This window comes from Mirounga angustirostris, unplaced genomic scaffold (genome assembly GCF_029215605.1).
Source record: "Mirounga angustirostris isolate CCGP_5_RB_7025 unplaced genomic scaffold, mMirAng1.0.hap1 SCAF_2, whole genome shotgun sequence".
Taxonomy (NCBI): domain Eukaryota; kingdom Metazoa; phylum Chordata; class Mammalia; order Carnivora; family Phocidae; genus Mirounga; species Mirounga angustirostris.
This window is the reverse complement of record NW_026991710.1, coordinates 186,928,911-186,944,219: the sequence shown is the minus strand read 5'-3', so window position 1 is coordinate 186,944,219 and position 15,309 is coordinate 186,928,911. Positions and strand designations below refer to the sequence as shown.

The window sequence follows — 15,309 nt, the reverse complement described above, 5'->3', positions numbered from 1 at the left end:
GCTGATTTAGTGTTTCGGGAAGGCTTTCACATCCTGTATTGCACTGTCTTGCAGGACAAAATGATCCTAAGGTAGCTGAGGCTGGAGATTTAAGAGGCTTTCCCGAGGTATGTCCCATGACGGGGATACCGACCTAACACTCAAGTCATGCTTTTTCCTCTAGGCAAACAATTCCTAACCTCTGCAGAGCCGCTGATCCTCTGCACCTGGAACACGTGGGTACTCCTTTGCATGGGGGGCTGGGAGGCCCCCGCAGCCCACCCCGGCCCAGGAATGGTGAGGGCAGGTGCTCTCTAAAGGTCCTTCCGGCACTCACATTTCATGGCATGATGAGAGCTTAGCATCTGAACTCCATGCTAACGCTCCATGTCTTACATAACTGCTCGCGTTTGCCCCATCGTCCTGGAGTCTGAACATATGGGTCCAAGGCCACCCAGACACAAACAAAGGTTCACCTCTTACCATTTTGTTTACACCAGGAAAAAGTGCTGTGGGGCAAAGGTGACTCACAAGGGCATCACTCTCTAAGGACACAGGGATATGCGCGCACACACACACACACAGGTCCTGTGATTCCATAGATTTATACTTACATCAGCATTTTATTTTCTTCCTGTCATTTACAAACCAAAAAAAAAAAAAAAATGGGTGATCTGGACGTGTCTCCCCTTCTAAAGTTCCTCACGCTTTCATTCAGCTGAATAACAGTGGTCTGATGGAATACTTCACTAGGAATGCAGCCTCCAAGCAAACCCACATAAATAGCACCCTTGCCCCGGCAGCCGCAGATGAAGAAATCCTGACATCTCTCCTTAAAAGCAGCAAGCTAAGCTGGCAAGATGCTGCCTCCCTCCTTGCTCCACCTCCTCCGCTTGTACAATAGGCTATTTACAGAAGGCTGAAACTGCCCCTTTGTCCCGGCGCCGGCTGGGCAGAGCTCGGCCTCGGGGAGGAACAAGGGAGCGGGCGGCCAGACCGTGCACTTGTTCTTTCAGTGTGCCACTCCAGAACCGCTGGCCTCGTGCTCCTTAACCCTGGCTGGCAAATCACCTAACGCTAGATTTGCTTAAGCCATCCCTTCCTGAACCAAAAGAGCAGCCGGGCTCCCCCTGAAGAGGGATGTACGGGAGCTCCACAGGGATGCCAGAGTCCACCAGTTAGAGAGGAAAAACAGAAGTCGCTGTCCAAACCTCATTCTATACAGGACCTCCAGACCACGGTCACTGCCCTGGGACCATCCTCCCATTTTGAGCATGAGAAAGAAGAAGACCACCCGGGGAACTCCAGGATCCCACACAACAGTGCGCAAGTCATCCCCCAAGGAATTAATTACTTCCTTCCACTGCCTTGAGTGTTTCTTTCCAACTAAGGATAGTAAAACTTTTTTTTTTTTTTAAGATTTTATTTATCTATTAGAGAGAAAGAGTGAGCACAAGCAGGGTGAGGGGCGGAGGGAGAAGCAGACTCCTCACTGAGGAGGAAGCCCAATGTGGGGCTTGATCCAGGACGCTGGGATAAGGACCTGAGCCAAAGGCAGATGCTTAACCCACTGAGCCACCCAGGCGCCCCAAGTAATAGTAAACCTTAAGCGCGTTTGATTTCCATGAAAGTGATTCTCTGGGTCACCAATTCAACTTCCAAGAAGATTTGCAAAGGAGAAATGAAGCAGAGATGCTCTGCTTTTAGAAACCTGATTTATGGAAATATTCAAGTCAAGTTGAAAATTCTCTACTAACCCACTCCCACCCTGCCCATCTCCCCAAAGTCAGAAAGAGTAGTACATAAAGCTTTTAAAGCATCAAGCTCGACCAATTTGTAACCAGCAAGATTAGCGCGATACCTCACCTGTTCATATTGGCCACCAAGCCACAACTACCATATATGTCCCCAAGTGGTGAGATTCCAAATATAATGTGGGTAAACAGATAGGAACATTTAGGGATGATGAAATGGTCCAATGCCTACTTACGACAGTTTCTGTATTCAGTAAGCTACATATATACTTAAGTCACATGACAAAATAAGTTACTTGAGAAGTGTGTGCTTTTTCCCTATTTACATTTCACTGATATTTTATTAAAATTCTTCGAAAATGCTTCTTCAAACAGGATTTTGTGCAGTCATGTGTGTGGCCATCACTGAACAAATTCTCCCATGTCACAGGAACGTATTTGTATAATGTTAGGACAGTTTAAAAAATGTGTCTGATGGGTCCATATTCATATAACTCAACCTCATACTTGATTGCTTTTTAAACTGACTTTTTAAAAGCTTTTGACAGTAATATCCACCATTTGCCTTTGTAAGGTCAAGCCTCCAGAAATAACAACCCAGCTACTGTTAAATTTCTTTGCCTTAGAAAAGCCTGAAATCAGTTAGGTGGGTTTTATGAGAACCCAAGACTAGGACTGGCAGAGGTGGTTTTGGGAAAGGGGCCTTCTCTACCTGATGGGTGTTCAAACTGAGGTGACCGACAGGACCCCTCACAAAATGAGAGCCTGGGTGACATATGATGACTGACAGAGTTTGGGGGAAACCCTCACTCTCTCTCGGGGCATGTACATTATTTACTCTTCATGTGTGGACCCCATTCAAGAGGCTTGGAAGTAAAAGATGTAACACAAATATACATATACAACATAGTGAAAAACAAGGCATCAGTCAGTGCAAAAGAAACGAGAAAAGAGGTCCACACCCTCAAGGAGGACCCGCATGCAGAAGACACAAGGGAGGCTGGTCCTCAAGGGATGAGTGTGGTCTCAGAACATTAGCTCTGCTATAGGGCACAGGGGCCAAACAGGATGGCAAGAAGCAACTCCCCAGCTCAGCTCTAGGATTTTTGGCAAATTAATCTGGAAGGAGTGACAGGATTAAATTGGGTTCAGGAGAAGGGAAGGAAGACATTCAGAGAAATCAGTCTGAAATTATGATTTCTTTAGGAGCCATTGTGCTAAGCAATCACAAACATGACTAAATGTAATCCTCACAACAGTCCTCACTGTAGGGAGATGTTATGAGCTTCAATTCAAAGACAGGAGACTGTGCCCGGGAAAAGTTCAACGTCCTGCCCCAGCTCCACACGAGAACGGGACTAGAGGCTAGGTCTGAAGGCAAAGCCTGTGGACATTGAAAAGCATGTGTTGCCACCAAGGCACGCGGTGATTCATATCTAGACAAAGGTGGGAGGCGACGCTCGGAATGACAAAGAGCCATGACACACAGGGCTTTGAAAAGCCGGGATCTGAATCCCAATGCTCATCAACAGATGGAGGGACACCCAAGAAGTGGTACCTGCAGACAACGGGGCATTATTCAGCCTTTAAAAAGAGAAGAAAATTCTGGTGAGAACTAAGCAAGATGGCAGAGGAGTAGGAGACCTGGTTTTTGTCTGGTCCCAGGAATTCAGCTGGATAGGGATCAAACCATTCTGAACACCTATGAACTCAACAGGAGATCGAAGAAAAGAATAGCAACAACTCTCTGAACAAAAAAGCGACCACTTTCTGGAAGGTAGGACATGCAGAGAAGTGAATCCGAGGCAATATTGGGGAGGATAGAAGGCGGGGGAGGGGGCCTCCATCGGCTGCTTCTGGCAAGCAATAGAGCAGTGCAGCACAAAATTGGAACTTTTAGAAGTCTGCTCCGCTGAGGGACATCGCTCCAGTGGCTAAGTGGGGGGGGGGGGGGGGGGGATCCTCGTGGGACAGTGTGGTCTCAGGACCTTCGGGGTCACAGAAAGACCAGGGGTGCCTGAGTGTGGCAGAGCTCCCAGGTATTGGAGCGGGGAAGCCGGCTGCAGAGACAGAGCAGAGGAGTGGGCTCTCAGCTCGGGGTTGCCATAAACCGTGATCCGAGGCACAGTCAGGCCACTGCTCCTCCAGCAGGGACCCAACAAGTGGCAGATCCAGGGAGACTTCCCTTCCTCCCCCGGGCACCGCAGGGATCTGCTGGGTTTGGAGACTCCACATGGGGTTGTGTGCAAGAGATAGAAACCCTCAGTCACAGGCCGGGTGAGCAGGGAGTGCGGCCTGAGACTGGGGAGATGGGAGTGATTGCTTTTCTCTGGGGGTGCACTGGGGAGTGGGGCCCCAAGTTTTCGGCTCCTCTGGGGCGGAGATTGGGAGGCCGCCATTTTCACTCTCATCCTCCAAAGCTGTACGGAAAGCTTGCAGGGAACAAAAGCTCCCGAGAGCAAACCCGAGCAGATAACTTAGCCCGACCGGCAAGGGTGGGGCAATTCCGCCTCTGGCAAAGACATTTGGGAACCACGACAACAGGCCACTCCCCCAGAAGATCAGCAAGAACAGCCAGCCGAGACCAAGTTTACGGATCAATGAGAATGGCAGAACTCCAGCGCAAGGGGAATACTGCACATAGAATTCATGGCTTTTTCCTCGTGATTCTTTACTCTTTCAAAGTTAATTTTTTTAATTTTCTTTTTTTTCTTTTTTTTTTTAATTTTTCTTTTTCCCTTTTTCAACCAACATCTTATCAATCCCGTTTTTAAAAATCTTTTTTATTTTTCATTTTTAGAGTCATATTCTATCCCTTCATTGTAGTTAACCTTATTTTTGGTACATATCTAAGTTGTTCTCTCTTTAAAATTTTGGGATACAGTTTCTTCTAACAGACCAAAATATACCCTAAATCTCTAGTGTATGACTTTGTTCTAGTCTTCTCCTGCCTGATCACATTCTCTCCCTTTTTCTTTTAAATTTCTCTTCTTTTTTTTTCAACAAACTTATCTTATCAATTCCTTTTATAAAATCTTATAATTTTCATCTTTACAGTCATATTCCATCCCTTCATCGTATTTACCCTTATTTTTGTACATATATAAGCTTTTCTTTCCCAAATTTTGGGAGGCAGTTTCTTCTAGCAGACCAAAATATGTCCAAAATCTAGTGTGTGGCACTGATCTATTCACCAGCCTGATCATATTTGATCATATTCTTTTTTTTTTCTTTTCCTTTTTTTCTTTCTTTCCCTTTCTCTTCCCCTGGTTTCAGGTCTCTTCTGATTTGTTTAGTGTATATTTTTCTGGGGTCGTTGTTACCCTATTAGTATTTTGTTCTCTCATTCATTTATTCTCCTCTGGACAAAATGACAAGATAGAAAAACTCACCTCAAAAAAAAGAACAAGAGGCAGTACTGACTGCCAGGGACCTAATCAATACGGACATTAGTAAGATGTCAGAACTAGAGTTCAGAATGACAATTATAAAGATACTAGCTGGGCTTGAAAAAAGCATGGAAGATACTAGAGAAACCCTTTCTGGAGAAATAAAAGAACTAAAATCTAACCAAGTCGAAATCAAAAAGGCTATTAATGAGGTGCAATAAAAAATGGAGGCTCTAACTGCTAGGATAAATGAGGCAGAAGAGAGAATTAGTGATATAGAAGACCAAATGATGGAGAATAAAGACACTAAGAAAAAGATAAACAACTACTGGATCACAAGGGCAGAATTTGAGAGATAAGTGATCCCACAAGACGAAACAATATTAGAATAATTGGGATCCCAGAAGAAGAAGAAAGAGAGAGAGGGGCAGAAGGTATATTGGAGCAAATTATAGCAGAGAACTTCCCTAATTTGGGGAAGGAAACAGGCATCAAAATCCAGGAGGCACAGAGAACCCCTCTCAAAATCAATAAAAATACGTCACATCCCAACATCTAATAGTAAAACTTACAAGTCTCAGAGGCAAAGAGAAAATCCTGAAAGCAGCTCGGGAGAAGAGGTCTGTAACCTACAATGGTAGAAACATTAGATTGGCAACAGATGTCTCCACAGAGACCTGGCAGGCCAGAAAGGACTGGCATGATATATTCAGAGCACTAAATGAGAAAAATATGCAGCCAAGAATACTATCTCTAGCCAGGCTGTTATTGAAAATAGAAGGACAGATAAAAAGCTTCCAGGACAAACAAAAACTAAAAGAATTTGCAAACATGAAACCAGGCCTACAAGAAATATTGAAAGGAGTCCTCTAAGCAAAGAGAGAGCCTAAAAATAATATAGACCAGAAAGGAACACAGACAATATACAGTAACAGTTACCTTACAGGCAATAAAATGGCACGGAATTCATATCTTTCGATAGTTACCCTGAATGTAAATGGGCTAAATGCCCCAATCAAAAGACACAGGGTATCAGACTGGATAAAAAAAAACAAGACCCATCGATATGCTGTCTGCAAGAGACTCATTTTAGACCCAAAGACACCTCCAGATTGAAAGCATGGGGGTGGAAAACCATTTCCCATGCTAATGGACATCAAAAGAAAGCTGGGGTGGCAATCCTTATATCAGACAAATTAGATTTTAAACCAAAGACTATAATAAGAGATGAGGAAGGACACTATATCATACTTAAAGGGTCTATCCAGCAAGATCTAACAAAGCAGCCACTTATATAAGCCAATTAATAACAAAATCAAAGAAACACATTGACAACAATACAATAATAGTAGGGGACTTTAACACCCCCCTCACTGAAATGGACAGATCATCTAAGCAAAAGATCAACAAGGAAATAAAGACTTTAAATGACACACTGGACCAAACAGACTTCACAGATATATTCAGAACATTCCATCCCAAAGCAATAGAATACACATTCTTCTCTAGTGCCCATGGAACATTCTCCAGAATAGATCACATCCTAGGTCACAAATCAGGTCTCAACCAGTACCAAAAGATTGGGATCATTCCCTGCCTATTTTCAGACCACAATGCTTTGAAACTAGAACCCAATCACAAGAGGAAAGTCAGAAAGAACTCAAATACATGGAGGCTAAAGAGCATCCTACTAAAGAATGGGTCAACCAGAAAATTAAAGAAGAATTTAAAAAATTCATGGAAACAAATGAAAATGAAAACACAACTATTCAAAATCTTTGGGATGCAGCAAAGGAGGTCCTAAGAGGAAAGTATATAGCAATACAAGCCTTTCTCAAGAAACAAGAAAGGTTTCAAATATACAACCTAACCCTACACCTAAAGGAGCTGGAGAAAGAACAGCAAATAAAGCCTAAACCCAGGAGGAGAAGAGAAATAATAAAGATCAGAGCAGAAATCAATGAAATAGAAACCAAAAAAAGAACAGTAGAACAGATCAACAAAACTAGGAGCTGGTTCTTTGAAAGAATTAACAAGATTGATAAACCCCTGGGCAGACTTATCAAAAAGAAAAGAGAAATGGCCCAAATAAATAAAATCATGAATGAAAGAGGAGAGATCACAACCAACACCAAAGAAATATAAACAATTATAAGAACATATTATGAGCAACTATATGCCAGCAAATTAGATAATCTGGAAGAAATGGATGCATTCCGAGAGATGTATCAACTACCAAAACTGAACCAGGAAGAAATAGAAAACCTGAACAGACCCATAACCATTAAGGAAATTGAAGCAGTCATCAAAAATCTTCCAACAAACAAGAGCCGAGGGCCAGATGGCTTCCCAGGGGAATTCTACCAAACATTTCAAGAAGAATTAATACCTATTCTTCTGAAACTGTTCCAAAAAACAGAAATGGAAGGAAAACTTCCAAACTCATTTTATGAGGCCAGCATTACCTTGATCCCAAAATCAGACAAAGACCCCATCTAAAAGGAGAATTACAGACCAATATCCCTGATGAACATGGATGCAAAAATTCTCACCAAAATACTTGCCAGTAGGATCCAACAGTACATTAAAAGGATTATTCACCACTACCAAGTGGAATTTATTCCTGGGCTGCAAGGTTGGTTCAACATCCGCAAATCAATCAATGTGATACAATACATTAATAAAAGAAAGAACAAGAACCATATCATCCTCTCAATAGATGCAGAAAAAGCATTTGACAAAGTACAGCATCCTTTCTTGATTAAAACTCTTCTGAGTGTAGGGATAGAGAGTACATACTTCAATATCATAGAAGCCACCTATGAAAAACCCACAGCAAATATCATTTTCAATGGGGAAAAACTGAGAGCTTTCCCCCTAACGTCAGGAACACGGCAGGGATGTCCACTACCACCACTGCTATTCAACATAGTATTAGAAGTCCTAGCCACAGCAATCAGACAACAAAAAGAAATAAAAGGCATCCAAATCAGCAAAGAAGAATTCAAACTCTCACTGTTTGCAGATGATATGATACTTTTGTGGAAAACCTAAAAGACTCCACCCCAAAACTGCTAGAACTCATACAGGAATCTAGTAAAGTGGCAGGATATAAAATCAATGCACAGAAATCAGCTGCATTTCTATACACCAACAAGACAGAAGAAAGAGAAATTAAGGAGTCGATCCCATTTACAATTGCACCCAAAACCATAAGATACCTAGGAATAAATCTAACCAAAGAGGTAAAGAATCTGTACTCAGAATACTATAAAAAACTCATGAAAGAAATTGAGGAAGACACAAAGAAATGGAAAAATGTTCCATGCTCATGGATTGGAAGAACAAATATTGTGAAGATGTCAATGCTACCTAGAGCAATCTACACATTCAATGCAATCCCTATCAAAACACCATCCACTTTTTTCAAAAAAATGGAACAAATAATTCTAAAATATGTATGGAACCAGAAAAGACCCCGAATAGCCAGAGGAATGTTGAAAAAGAAAAGCAAAACTGGGGGCATGACAATTCCAGACTTCAAGCTCTATTACAAAGCTGTCATCATCAAGACAGTATGGTATTGGCACAAAAACAGACACATAGATCAATGGAACAGAACAGAGAGCCCAGAAATAGACCCTCAACTCTATGGTCAACTCATCTTCGACAAAGCAGGAAAGAATGTCCAATGGAAAAAAGACAGTCTCTTCAACAAATGGTGTTGGGAAAATTGGACAGCCACATGCAGAAGAATGAAACTGGACCATTTCCTTACACCACACACAAAAATAGACTCAAAATGGATGAAAGAGCTAAATGTGATACAGGAGTCCACCACAATCCTAGAAGAGAACACAGGCAGCAACCTCTTTGACCTCAGCCACAGCAACTTCTTTCTAGAAACAAGGCAAGGGAAGCAAGGGCAAAAATGAACTACTGGGACTTCATCAAGATAAAAAGCTTTTGCACAGCAAAGGAAATAGTCAACAAAACCAAAAGACAACCGATAGAATGGGAGAAGATATTTGCAAATGACATATCAGATAAATGGCTAGTATCCAAAATCTATAAAGAACTTATCAAGCTCAACACCCAAAGAACAAATGATCCAATCAAGAAATGGGAGAAGACATGAACAGACATTTTTCCAAAGAAGACATCCAAATGGCCAACAGACACATGAAAAAGTGCTCAACATCGCCCAGCATCAGGGAAATCCAAATCAAAACCTCAATGAGATATCACCTCACACCAGTCAGAATGGCTAAAATTAACAAGTCAGGAAATGACAGATGCTGGCGGGGATGTGGAGAAAGGGGAGCCCTCCTACACTGTTGGTGGGAATGCAAGCTGGTGCAGCCACTCTGGAAAACAGTATGGAGGTTCTTCAAAAAGTTGAAAATAGAGCTACTGTACGACCCAGCAATTGCACTACTGGGTATTTACCCCAAAGATACAACTGTAGTGATCCGAAGGGGTACATGCACCCCAATGTTTATAGTAGCAATGTTCACAATAGCCAAACTATGGAAAGAGCCAAGATGTCCATCAACAGAGGAATGGATAAAAAAGATGTGGTATATATATACGATGGAATATTATGCAGCCATCAAAAAAAAAAAAAAAACAATGAAATCTTGCCATTTGCAATGACGCGGATGGAACTGGAGGGTATTATGCTGAGTGAAATAAGTCAATCAGAGAATGACATGTATCATATGATCTCACTGATATGAGGAATTCTTAATCTCAGGAAACAAACTGAGGGTTGCTGGAGTGGTAGGGGGTGGGAGGGATGGGGTGGCTAGGTGATAGACATTGGGGAAGGTATGTGCTATGGTGAGCGCTGTGAATTGTGTAAGACTGATGAATCACAGACCTGTACCTCTGAAACAAATAATATATTATATGTTAAAAAAAAAAAAAGAAGATAGTAGGAAGGGAAAAATGAAGGGGGTACATCGGAGGGGGAGATGAACCATGAGAGACTATGGACTCTGAGAGACAAACTGAGGGTTCTAGAGGGGAGGGGGGTAGGGGGATGAGTTAGCCTGGTGATGGGTATTAAAGAGGGCACGTACTGAATGGAGCACTGGGTGTTACACGCAAACAATGAATCATGGAACACTACATCAAAAACTAATGATGTAATATATGGTGATTAACGTAACATAATAAAATTAAATTTAAAAAAAGAGAAGAAAATTCTGATACGCGCCATAACATGGATGAACCTCGAAAATATGATATATGTTCTAGGGACTTCAAATGAGGCAAATTCGTAGAGACAGAAATAGAGGCTACATGAGTGGAGGGTGGGAGGGAAAGGGAGAGTTATTGCTTCACGGGTACAGAGGTTGTGTTTGGGATGATGAAAAATTCTGGAACTCCATAGCGCTAATGGTTACACAATATTGAGAACTTAATGCCACTGAATTATATGCTTAAAAATGGTTAAAAGGGTAAATTTTATGTTATGCCTATTTTATACTAAGAAGTTTTTAACAACTTAAAAAAAAACACACAGATTTTGGTAACTAAATGGATATAAAGGGGAAAGAGAGAAGAAATCGGAGGGCTGGGTTTTTGAGACCGGGAGAATGAACTGCGGAATGAGGTCCTCTCCTGTGTCTCTGGGTGAGCTCCCCTCCTGGCACCTCGCAGTTCCTCCACTGCGCTCCTGCCCTTCCCTGGAACCCACCAGAAAGTCCTCACTAGGCCTCCATGCCCACTCTGCATCCCCCTCCCTTGCTGTCTCCTTCACCTACAGCCCTTTCCCTGGCCCTGTTTTAAGATGTCCAGCCTTACCCACATAGCCACTTTCTCTCATTAACTCGTAATTACATGACCTAGGAGGTCAGAAGCAGTCAATCCTCCTCTGAATTCCAGGAGTATGTTCCTTGTAGCCCGTGGTGCGATCCTCAGCACCTCCTACTTTACACTTGTGGGGGGTGTATGCGTCTCTCTCTTTCAGGGCGAGGGCCTCTTCCCATCTGTCTTTCTATGCCCCTGATGCCTTGCCCAGAACAGGTGCTTCATTAACCGTTACTGAGCTATGAATGACCCTCTGTGATTCTGCCCAATTCTCTGCTACCCATCCCAGGAGGGTGTATTAATAGAACAATGATTCTTCAAAGAGAAAGGAGGAATTCAAAGTATTTCTAAACTTTAGCATTCTCCCTCTATACCCCACACTGCGGTGGCGGCTGCCATGAGCCCATGTGCTAGAAGGTGATGTGGAGGGGCGATTTAAAGGTGGAAAACCACTGATTTAAAGCTACATAAAAATACTCTCCTGCCCATCTTCCCATGATGTTTTTCAATTCTCAGACTGTTTCACTTATGTATAATGTCACCCAAGGTCACCAAAGGACCAGGGTCCTTTGGAGCCCGATGCGGGACTCGATCCCAGGACCCTGAGATCATGACCTGAGCCGAAGGCAGACACTGAACCGACTGAGCCACCCAGGCGCCCCAAACAAATACCTTTCTTAAGGAGAACTGCAAATGTCAGAAGAAGGGCTTGAGTCCAGAGCCTTACACCAGGCTGGCATCCAGCTTCTGTAAGCAAGTCTCCTATGACACAAAAGAGAAGCCTCGAAACCAGAGAAACTTCCCAGGAGCTGCTGGGGAGCAATGGCGGGACTGCAGTGAGGAGAGCCCTTGGACACGCCCAGGGCACCAGGTGGGTGGCCATCTGAGACGTAAGGAATGCTGCAAGTAGGACCTGCCTGGCATTCTCCGGAGAGCAGGGAAAGAAAGCCAAAGAGTTCTCCTTCCATCACCCTTCAACATTGATATAAAGACATGTCACGTACAGCCACTTGGGAGAATGATAATTACAGTTTGCACTTGCCCCAGTGAAGACATCCAGGCAATGTGAGGTGGCATGGACTTAAGAGAAGTTTCCATTCGAAAAAAAAAATCCTAAGGGAAGCAAGAGTTTTCCATTGGTCTTCAAACATTGATTTAATTTTGTTAAGTGAGTCCTCGGAAGCCATGATGAGCCAGGGACGTTTCCTGGTATGAGTTTGAGAAGGGGCAGGCTGGGCGGGACAGGCCTCAGTCAGTCGCCTCACTTGAGCTGATGGACACAAGATCCGCTGGCTAGGCCAGCCCAACCCTTCTGCAGGAACCGAGACAGAAGAGCCTTCTGTGGGTCCGGCTTCCCACTCATCCACTGGATCCAACAAGGCATGATACTCAGTTGACATGTGGTACAGGGAGAGCCCTAATTATGCCTGGAGGACTGCATTTTAAGAACATGACACCATGGTCTGGGGGATAGGGCAACCCAAGGAGAGACTATTATGACAAGAGCTAGGGAAGGAAATATAATTCAGAACGTACTCTCCACCTTCCTGGCCTGTGATGAACTACAAAGCAAGCCCTGAGACAGGAGGCTCCACCTCCTAACAGGGAAAGAACTTAATAGGAAAGAGGACAAATGTCCTTTTACAAGAGCCACAGCTGGACCCAGCGAGGCAGGAACTCCTCTCCACTCAGGGCCCTGGGACGGGAAGGAGGGCCCATTTGTTTGAGAAACTGCACACAGAGAAGGTACCTAAGTCCCGGGTTCCCCTCAGACATTGTGTCCAAGAGAACACTAGTCTCAGAGGCAAAAAGTTCATTGTTCTAGGTACCAGCTGTGTCCGATGAGCTGCAGAATCTTGCACCCGCTTCACTGCTGCCTGTGTGGACCTCAGAGGGGATAAAGGAAGGATGGGAAGAGAGGAAAGGTACACCCCCTTCTGTCACCAACACCACGGAGCATCTCCAAGAAGGTGCTAGAGAAAGCAAAAGGTGGCCACAGAGCCCTGACTCTGGGGACTCCATAACAGGATTCCCACCTCCACGCAGAAACTCCAGAGGACGGCACAGTGCAGAAAGAAAACAAGCAACATTAGAAACTGTTCTACGCTTGTGCCCCATAGGTATTTGTTTTGTGACTTTATTATTCTATGTACCTTGCTGTGTTATTATTATTTTTTTTTTATTTCTCAAGATAATGGCCTCCCGAAAATGGCCTAGCGTGGCAACCTCTCCTCTAGGAGAGTGACAGATGGGTAGAAGCCCCTCCCAGGTAATACACACCAAGGCTTTCACCGTCCGCCCTGTGTGGAACCCTGGCGCAGCCACTGACCAGCTACGTGGCAACTTCCACATAAGGGTCCCTTTGAGAAAGGTCCCACTGCGAATGAACAAAATCGCAGGGGGAAGAAACCACTCCCCCTCGTCCCTTGCCAACAGAAGGCCAACCGCATGAGGACGCGGTACTCCAAGCTCTTCCTCTGCCTTCGACGAGTTTAGGGTGTCAGTGAAAACAAACACACCTGCAGGAAAGATTTAACCAAACTATCCAGACAGAAGGTGAAGAAGTAAGCAGTGGAGGGCTTCGGGAGGGAGAAGGCAGGATGGATGGGCCTGAGCATGGAGGCAGGGCCTTCTAGAGAGCCTGCTGGAAGCAGGCAGAGACGGTGGGGGTGGGGAAACAGCCTGAGAGCCAGCCCAGGCTGGCTGGGGTGGGGGGGGGCAGGGCAGGAGTGGCTGGCTCGTTAGGAACCACGGTTCCACAAACCAGGGTCACGGTCACGCCGCCAGGGCTCAGGCTAAGCCGCAGCTGGCTGCAGCAGCTTGTCCCCCTGCAGCGGGGAGTCGTCCGCAGAGTATCCCGTGTCCCCACCAGGACAAGGCCTGGTGCGGGAGACAGAGAACAAGGCCCAGTCCTTGCTGCGCACAGAGGTCGCGACGATCAAATAGCAGTGACCTGGATAAGAAGGCTGAAGGCACACAAGGTTGGGTAGAGTTACTTACACCTCTCAAAATAGACTGCGTCTTCAGGGGGACTGATAAACTAGAGGGACGGCTTAGCCACGCAGGGTAAGTGGGAGACAGAACACAGACAGACCTCTCCCCACACAGAGGAGGGCCAGCCACTCACGGATGGGGACGCTTTTGAGTGTTTACCGATTTCAGCACGGAAATTAATTGTTTCATTTAATTGTCTGTGTCCCTAAAAAGCAGCGATGAAGGGAACCTACCAAATATCCGTAAGCGGTGGGCTTCCTCAAGATCAAACGGAGCCTCTGAAGAGCGTGGGACCCCATTGTGACCTCTAGATGTCGTCAGCTCTGTGGGAGACCTCGGTGGTGGTGCAGGAAGCCACACGTGAGACACAGACAGGGTTGAAGGATTAAGCTCATTGTAGGTGGAGGGAAGAGGGCGGGCTTGGTGACAGCCGCGGGACAAGAGCTAGAATAACACCCAGAGTTTAGGTAACAACAAGAGGAGGTGGGTGGCCCTAGGAAGCTACAAACAGAAATCCAACAAGTTGCAGAGGACTGTTGAAAAATGACGCTGTGTTCAAAGGGGGAGGAAGAAAAAGAGATGGTCTCATCCAGCTATTACCTACTTCCAACAAGTGACACGAGTTTGGGGTCTCTATTTTCCCCTTGTGTTTTGTTTAAATTTTATTATGAAAATGTCCACATGGATTCAAAGGTATATAGAATAGCATAAGAAGGCACTATGTGCCCCTAATCCCAGCTTCAGCTTTAATCATGATCAACGTTTTGTGACCACTGTCTCCTTTTACACCCATTAAAAAAAAAAAAATGATTTTAAAGCAAATCCCACACATCTTCTCATTCAGGTGACACTTTGGAGGCCCATCCAGCACGATGCTCCTTCAGCTCTGTGAAAGGATCTGCTGGGAGTCACGCTGACTGACACATTCCCTGCGTCCTGCCAACTGACTAAAGGTTTCAACAAAGAAAGCCAACCTAAATATTGACACAAAGTGCCATACCCAGCGTGGTATTTAATTGTCACACAAGGAAAGGTCCATAAGTCCAATTTGAGAATATTTACTGTGCATGCACTCTATATCAAACATTGCTCCAGCCTCGGGCGACACAGTAATAAATAAAACAGAAAAAATAAATAAAATCTTTGTCCTAGGAACGCATGGGTGGCTCCGTCAGTTAAGCATCTGCCTTCAGCTCAGGTCATGGTCCCAGGGTCCTGGGATCGAGCCCCGCATCGGGCTCCCTGCTCAGTGGGGAGTCTGCTTTCTCCCTCTCCCTCTGCCCCTCCCCCTCCTCATGCTCTTTCTCTCTCTCAAATACAAAATGAAATATTTAAGAAATAAAAAATAAATAAAATCTTTGTCCTGATGAGGCTTC

At 44.6% G+C, this 15,309-nt stretch overlaps 1 protein-coding gene across 2 annotated transcripts in view; it reads right to left on the bottom strand.

Moving 5' to 3' along the window:
- ACSL1 (acyl-CoA synthetase long chain family member 1) overlaps positions 1–15,309 on the bottom strand; it is a 72,998-nt gene that overhangs the window by 50,056 nt on the left and 7,633 nt on the right. Inside the window, exon 1 of one of the 2 annotated variants that reach the window (XM_064585698.1) lies at positions 594–612. The exons of the other annotated variant lie outside the window; for it this stretch is intronic. The gene's annotated coding sequence lies outside the window, so the exon portion shown is untranslated. Of the gene's footprint in view, positions 1–593; positions 613–15,309 lie in introns of those variants that run through there. 2 annotated transcript variants of the gene reach the window in all.